An 8,397-nucleotide genomic window follows, 5' to 3' on the forward strand; every position below is an offset into this window, starting at 1 on the left:
CCAAGCTTTAATGGAGAGCTCATCACCTACTCCAAGCTTGTGAGATAGAAGCCTACATCGATACACTCTTGGCATGTGGATGCAAATCCAAACAAGAGCCAAGCTTCAATGCATGCTCATCTCCTCTACCAAGCTAATTACTAATCTAAGCTATGCTAATATGAGTGATTATGTGAGGAGATGTACATCTTTCTCGTAAGATACTCCTTCTTCCTCTCAATCTACTCTCATACCCTGCTAGCTCTCACCATCTTCGAAGGTGTGTGAGGTCTTGGGTCTGAGACCGGGGATAATTGATGTTGTGTTTGCTGAGTGTTTTTCTTAGTGCATGAAGCTTTCATCTTCATTGCACTAGCTAATCTTGAAGGAACACAAAGAATTGTATTGTACAATGTCTCTCTTGATGGGAGAAACCATAATACAAAGCCTTTTGGAGGGGGGACCGGCTCCATGCAAATCCGGTCCTCAACTGTTGTCAATAGCTTAATTTCTCTCTCTTTTGAAAGTATTGTTCATGCTATCTAACTAGGTGTTATGCTTTTTGTTGCTCTCTCCACCCAAGCACTCTTGTAATTCTCATTAGGAATCTATTCTAATGAAATGCCCACTATGTTCATGCTAATTTCCGCTACACACAAGTTTTTAGGCCATTAAATGTTACATTGGTATCAGAGCACAAGGTTTCTCTTTTCTTGCTCAAGGAGGGAGGTCCTCAAGCTAGCTATAAATGGTTGGTATTATTAATTGCCTGTGAGTAAGTAGAATAGGGATTTTTCAGCCTTGCAGTGTGCCTGCCTTCGTGCAGTTAATGGGGCATCACCGTCGAGAGCTATGGTGTTAATAGTGGAGTCCTATGGGGCTTGCCTACGGCTTAACCACTATTGAGCTATTAGAAGCTTGACAGGAGCCGGTGCTGGTTTGGTGTTGAAAGACCCTCTCTTCTATTCCTTGCAATTAATGGTATTCAAGCCGCGGGTACAGTAGCTTGAGTGCTTTTTCTAAAGGGGTAAAGAGGAGTAGCAACTAGGGCTTGAAGTGCCAAAGTACACCTAAAAAGTTTACACCTAAAAGTTGTTAGAATGGCTGACAATAGTAAAGAGAGTGAAATTAATGTTGATAACTTTGATTTTGCTAATGAGCAAGCTACTAATGATGCTCCGATGCTTGTTAAATATCTTGTTTCTAGGCTTCAACAAGCCATGGGCAATCCATCTCTCCAAAGTGAAGTGCAACGGCAGCTCCGTGCTCACGGGATTCTCCAAGCTCATTACCATGACGAGAGAACACCTGGGAAGCCTCCTTGTGACACTTCCAAAAGAGGTCTCTCTCCGATTCAAGAAGAAGAAGAGAATCCATATGAAGGGCTCAAGAATTTACTTCTTGATGATGCATCTCCTTCCCAAAGGAGAACTCAAGAGCCTCCACCGAAGGAGCGAGAAAGAAGTGAGTCTCCCGCCACCTCGACGGAGATGGCTCCACGAAGACGGCGGGCTAAACGCTCTCCATCACCACCAAAGCGGAGAAGACCATCGCACTCTTCTCCACACCATAATTTAAAGAGGGATGATAAAAAGCAAGAGAAGAAAAAGGCGAGAAAGAGGACACCCTCTTCTCCATCTTCTTCATCCTCTTCCTCTTATGAAAGTGATGGTGAAAACGACGAAGATCAAGATAAGAAAAAGGTGAGAAAGAGGTCACCCTCTTCTCCACCTTCTTCAAATTCTTCACCTTCTGAAGAAAGTGATGGTGCAACCTTTGAACCATAAAAAAGAAGAGGCCATAGGAAATCCTATGCCGCATGGAAGAGGTCATCCAAGCTAAAGAAGTTCAAAGAGGGAGGGAAGAGCATCTCTTTCCTTACCTATGATAGTACCTTTGGTGCTACGGAAAAAGTCTTGGCCTTTATCCAACAGTTCGATGCAGCGTTTGGAGATGAGGGCTTCATGGAGTTCTCTAAGCTACGCCATATAGCTATGCACTTTCAAAAGTCCGCCAGGCAATGGTGGTCTAGCCTACGGGCCAACGGTGAAGCTCCACGAACATGGAAAGCTTTAAGAGCTTCCATTATGAAGCAGTTTTTGGCCACCGATGCCAAAGACAAAGTACTCACCGAATGGCAAAGCTTAAAGCTCTCTCCCTATGAATCCATCCACAAATATGTAGACAAGTTTTGGGACTTACAACTCAAAGCCACTGTCTTCAAAAAGTTGGATTTTGGAGAGCAAAAGCAACAATTTTGTGCGGGCTTAACCGAAGAAATGGCGGAGTATGTCAACTCCCAACGGCCACGTATCATATCGGCGGTAATACACCATACTATGGTGGTCTCTCGAATCAATTTCCAAACGGGGGCTAAAAGAAATAATAAGCCCACGGAAAACAAGGGTTCCAACGAGCCTAAGGGGAAGGACAATGTCCAAAAGTCTCCTAAGGGCAACTCCAACAAAGCTAAAGAGAAGGGAGTTTACAAAGGTAAAAACAAACTCTCTCCTGAAGAGCTTGAGCGTTATCGCAAGGATGACCGGTGCTTCAAGTGCGGCGAACAAGGGCATGCGTACCGTGCTTGTCCCCAAAAGAACAACCGCCAAGATCCTCCTAGAGCTTCCTTGGTTGAAATCCAAGAGGAGGAGACTCACCAAACTCACCACAAAGGATCTCCTCTATGCCATGCTTGGGGAAAGGTAAGAGAACCTGATGCTTTTATTCTCTTTGACCCTAGTTCTACTCACAATTTTATATCTATAGAGTTGGCCACCAAGCTAGGTATACAAGCTTACGAGATGGGAGATGTCCTATCCACAGACAATGCTTTCAAGGAGCAAGAAGCTTCAGTCACTCCCTTAATCGGGAAATTGAGGCTTCATGTTCAAAGCTATGTGGACAAAGAGGACTTCTTTATCTCTCCTCTCAAGCATGAGGATGTAATCCTAGGGGCACCATGGTTTGACCGCTTGGCTGCCAATGTTAAATTTCCTGAAAGGAGAATCTCCTTTAAGTTCAGGGAAAAAGACATGTATATAGATGCTAAGGAAATGGGTAACACTATCCCCATTGTACATACACCAGCTTTCAACAAGTCAATAAAGAGCTCTATTTCCGTGTACATGATTTTTGTTAAAGATTCTCAAAATGAACCTAATGCTTTACAAAAGAAAATAAAAGCAACCAAAAGGAATTAGAGTTATCCAATTTTCTCAAGGGGTTTCAAGATGTTTTTATTGACGACATCCCTTGTGAGCTACCTCCTAAACGAGGTAATGATGACCATGCAATTGAACTTCTTCCAGGAAGTTCACCGCCTTACAAACCTCCTTATAGAGTTTCTCAAGCTCAACAAGAGGAGATTATATGGCAAGTGCATGAGTTAGTTAAGAAGGGCATGGTTAGGCCTAGCTCATCTCCATTTTGCTCACCTGTGCTATTAGTGCAAAAGAAAGACGGCACATATCGTATGTGTGTCGACTATAGAGCACTAAATAGGATCACTATCAAGAATAGGTTTCCCGTTCCACGGGTAGAAGACCTATTTGATAAGCTACAAGGAGCGACCTACTTCAGTAGGATTGACCTAAAAAGTGGCTATCATCAAATAAGGATAGTTGATCAAGACATTGTAAAGACCGCATTTCGCACCACATTTGGTCTTTACGAATACATTGTCATGCCTTTTGGCTTGACCAATGCACCAGCCACATTCAACCGCTTGATGGAGAAGCTGTTCAGGCCTCATCGAACCTTCACTGGAGTGTTCTTTGATGATATTATCATCTACTCTAATTCATTAGACGAACACAAGCAACACCTCCAGGTAATATTTCAAGTTTTAAGAGAGAATAAACTTTATGTTAATCGAAAGAAAAGCGAATTTTTCTTGCAAGAGATTCAGTATTTAGGTCACATTATTTCTCAAGATGGCATCCAAATGGATCCATCAAAGTTAGAGGTAATAAAAGGATGGCCTAAACCAAGGAATCTTCATGAACTAAGAAGCTTTATAGGTATGTGTGCATACTATAGACGCTTCATAGAAAAGTTCTCACAAATTGCGGGACCATTACATGACCTAACAAAGAAAAGCGTTAGGTATATATGGTTTGCTAAGGAGAACAATTCTTTCAAAAATCTTAAAGAAAAGCCTATCTCTCAACCTGTGCTTACACGACCGGATCTCTCAAAACCATTTGAGGTCCAATGTGATGCTTGTGGTGATTGCCTTCGAGCTGTTTTGCTCCAAGAAGGGCACGCCATAGGCTATGAGAGTCGAAGGTTCGACCCTGTTGAGCAAGCTCTAGGCATATATGAAAAGGAACTCCTTGCAGTTCTACATGCCTTAGACTCATGGAAGCACTATTTATTGGGGACTCCTTTCATTCTGCGAACGGATCACCAAAGTCTTAAGTACTTCATGATGCAGACCAAGTCTCCGATAAACAAATGAGGTGGACAAATTTCCTTTCGCAATTTCATTTTCATATTGCTCACATTGCTAACAAGCATAATCAAGTAGCTGATGCACTCTCAAGACGGCCGAGAGTGAATGCGGTTTCCATAGCAACTCACAATGATCTATCTTCAATGATAGATGAGTATGCTATTGATCCCGATTTTAGAGATGTGATTTCAGCCCTTGCATTAGGGAAGAAAGAAGAACCATTTACTTTACAAGATGGTTATCTTCTCTACGACAATAGACTATGTGTTACTAACTCACTACGTGAGAAAGTAATGTATGAATCTCGTGCTCCTCCTTATGCGGGGCATAGAGGGATTCAGTCTACCTTAAAGGGAATTGAAACATATTTCTATTGGCCTACCATGAAAGTGAACATACAAGAGTATGTTTCTAAATGTGTGGTATGCCAAAAGACAAAATTTGATAGAGGGAAGCAACTTGGATTGCTTCAACCCTTGCCAATCCCTAATTCACCATGGGAGAGCATATCCATGGATTTTATCTTTGGATTGCCTAAGTCTATCCATGGGAATACGGGAATATGGAAGATAGTAGACAGGTTCAATAAACAAGCTCATTTTATACCTATCAAAAAGACTATCAAAGCCCATCAAATGGCAACCCTCTTCATTTCACAAATTTTCAAGTACCATGGCTTGCCAATGTCCATAGTGTCGGATAGAGATCCTAGAATGACCAGTAATTTCTGGAAGGGTCTCTTTGAGAATTTAGGGACAAGGCTAAACTTCTCTTCGGCCTATCATCCACAGACGGATGGCCAAAGTGAAATAGCTAACCTAACCATTCTCGATCTACTAAAAGCCTATGTGACGGAAGTAGATCAAAGATCCCAATGGGAGAAGTACTTACCCTTAGTGGAGTATGCTTACAATAACACTGTACAGACTTCCACGGGAAAAGCACCTTTCGAGGTAATTGAGGGGAGATCAAAAAGTCCCTTGCTACTTAAGGTACATGGGAAGATCTTCGCTACAGATGAGTATAGCCGAGACCTACAAGAATCTTTTCAAAAGATTAGGGATGCTATCTCTATCTCACAGCAAAGGCAAAAGGCTGCTGCTGACAAGCACATAAGAGCCCAAGCCTTTAAAGAAAATGATTGGGTCTTATTAAAGTTTCCCAAGGCTCGATTATGGCACACGACAGGCAAGAATCCTACGGGCCACCAAAAGTACTATGCTAAACTAGCAAAAAGGTACTATGGTCCCTTCCAGATTCTTAGGCCAATCAATGAGATGGCCTATCAACTCAAGTTGCCCAATCATTGGCTCATACACAATGCTTTCCATGTGAGCCTATTAAAGCCTTACAAAGGAGAGCCACCTCAAGAACCAACTACTGAAGACCCACCGGAGATCGAGGACCAAGAGGAGGTGCTGCAGCCCGAGTCCATTCTCCGACATGAAGACAAGGAGGCGGTAAGACTATCCGACGATATCTTATTAAGTTTAAGAATTATCCTTTTGAAGATGCTAGATGGATGCAAGGCATACAATTGAAGGATAACCTAAACCTTGTCAATGCTTACAATGCTTCCCAAGAGTAAGCAAATGTACAAAATGTTAAAAATGAACAAAGTTTCTTTTTGTCTTATAAGACTCTCTTTTTCTTTATTGTGCACAAAAGACTGATAGGACTAATGTGCAAACATGCTTGCGGTAGCCTCAGGCTCTGAAGCGCCAAATGGACTAGTCATCCATTGTGGAATGATGTCGTAGGGTAACATAGGGATCCTCTACCCGCTAAGAAAAGGACTCATGAATATGCTTTATCTTCTCTACACCATAGTCGAGGACGACTGTGATTTCAAGAGAGAGGTAATGTCATAATAATCAATATCTAATTCTCCTAAATGATTTTTTGATATTAAACTGATCATTTAATGTGGGGAAGTGCCAGGGGAGAAAAAGCTAGAATATTGGTTAAGCTAGCAGACCGGCCACACTAGGGATCCAAAGGGGGGTTCATCTGCAAAAGAGCCATGTGCAACAATGGGCTAAAAAGACCCTAAGGTTCAGCCCATTAAAACTTCCAAAATGCTAAGGTTCCAAAATTCAAAGGTTGTGTCCAAAGGTCAACCCTAGGGGAATTGAATGCTTTGTGTGTGACCCAAAAAGTCTTTACAAATCCCTACATAGGAGGGGGCGAGCCTTGGGAGTAGGGGATGAGAGAGAAAGTCACACACACACACACACACACACACACAAGCTCCCTTTACACAAAGGGAATGAGGGACACATGTCAGCTCCCTATGCCAGATGCCCACAAGGTGTACCCAATTCCTATTGGATGGCCTTGGAGGTGGACCAATGAGAATTAGTCTAGAGTAAATCTAGTTTAATTAATTTAAAAACAGTTAATAAAAGAACCAATGAGAATTAAGTCTCCTAGATGACTATTGGACAATCTCCCAAGGGGTCCAATGAGCATTCAACAGCCCAATGGCTTGCCTGATTCCTATTGGCCAGGAGGCAAAGGGGTCCAATGAGAGTTTAGTTGAATTATTAAATTACCTAAAGCTCTCACAAAAGGGGAAAGGGGGACACATGTGAGAAGGCTATCACTTATGCTGCTTAATAATCATTGGCTTGACTTGGGGAGGCCCAATGAGGGTAGAGGAAGAGCAAATAGCAAGAGGGCTCACCCAAGAGAGAGAGGGGGCTGATTTTTGCAAGGCATTATCACACACACACTCACACAATCTCATGTGTGAAGAAAGAGAAGACTATCTCTTCCCAAGCTTTAATGGAGAGCTCATCACCTACTCCAAGCTTGTGAGATAGAAGCCTACATCGATACACTCTTGGCTTGTGGATGCAAATCCAACCAAGAGCCAAGCTTCAATGCATGCTCATCCCCTCTACCAAACTAATTACTAATCTAAGCTATGCTAATATAAGTGATTATGTGAGGAGATGTACATCTTTCTCGTAAGATACTCCTTCTTCCTCTCAATCTACTCTCATACGCTGCTAGCTCTTACCATCTTCGAAGGTGTGTGAGGTCTTGGGTCTGAGACCGGGGATAATTGATGTTGTGTTTGCTGAGTGTTTTTCTTAGTGCATGAAGCTTTCATCTTCATTGCACTAGTTAATCTTGAAGGAACACAAAGAATTGTATTGTACAATGTCTCTCTTGATGGGAGAAACCATAATACAAAGCCTTTTGGAGGGGGGACCGGCTCCATGCAAATCCGGTCCTCAACTGTTGTCAATAGCTTAATTTCTCTCTCTTTTGAAAGTATTGTTCATGCTATCTAACTAGGTGTTATGCTTTTTGTTGCTCTCTCCACCCAAGCACTCTTGTAATTCTCATTAGGAATCTATTCTAATGAAATGCCCACTATGTTCATGCTAATTTCCGCTACACACAAGTTTTTAGGCCATTAAATGTTACAACACACACACACACCTTCCTTCTCTACAGTTCCTACATATCAAAATGCACCACAAAGTAGCATAGAGTGCTACTCAATCTTAATGCAAGGCATTCCCCGGCAGCGGTGCCAAAAATGTGCACGTCTGTTGCACGTGTCAATGCAAGGAACTTGTCGATACACTGTGTGCGAGCCACAAATGGCTGCAAGCACACAACCAGACTAATCTAGCAAGCTCAAGAGAGCAAGGGTGTGTCACTCACCGCCCTACGCTCGCCTTCGTGGAGGATTCCTCGTCGCGACTTGCCGATACACTATGTGCGAGCCACAAATGGCTACAAGCACACAACCAGACTAATCTAGCAAGCTCAAGAGAGCAAGGGTGTATCACTCACCGCCCTACGCTCGCCTTTATGGAGGATTCCTCGCCGCGAAGAAGAAGCAGCTACCGCCGTGCCGCGCTCAACCGCCTCGCCACCGCCGTGGGGTCGTCGCAATGCTCGATCACACACACACACACATTCTCTCTCTCTCTCTCTCACGCATA

Source organism: Adiantum capillus-veneris, chromosome 23 (assembly GCF_014529385.1).
Source record: "Adiantum capillus-veneris isolate H3 chromosome 23, ASM1452938v2, whole genome shotgun sequence".
NCBI classification, from domain to species: domain Eukaryota; kingdom Viridiplantae; phylum Streptophyta; class Polypodiopsida; order Polypodiales; family Pteridaceae; genus Adiantum; species Adiantum capillus-veneris.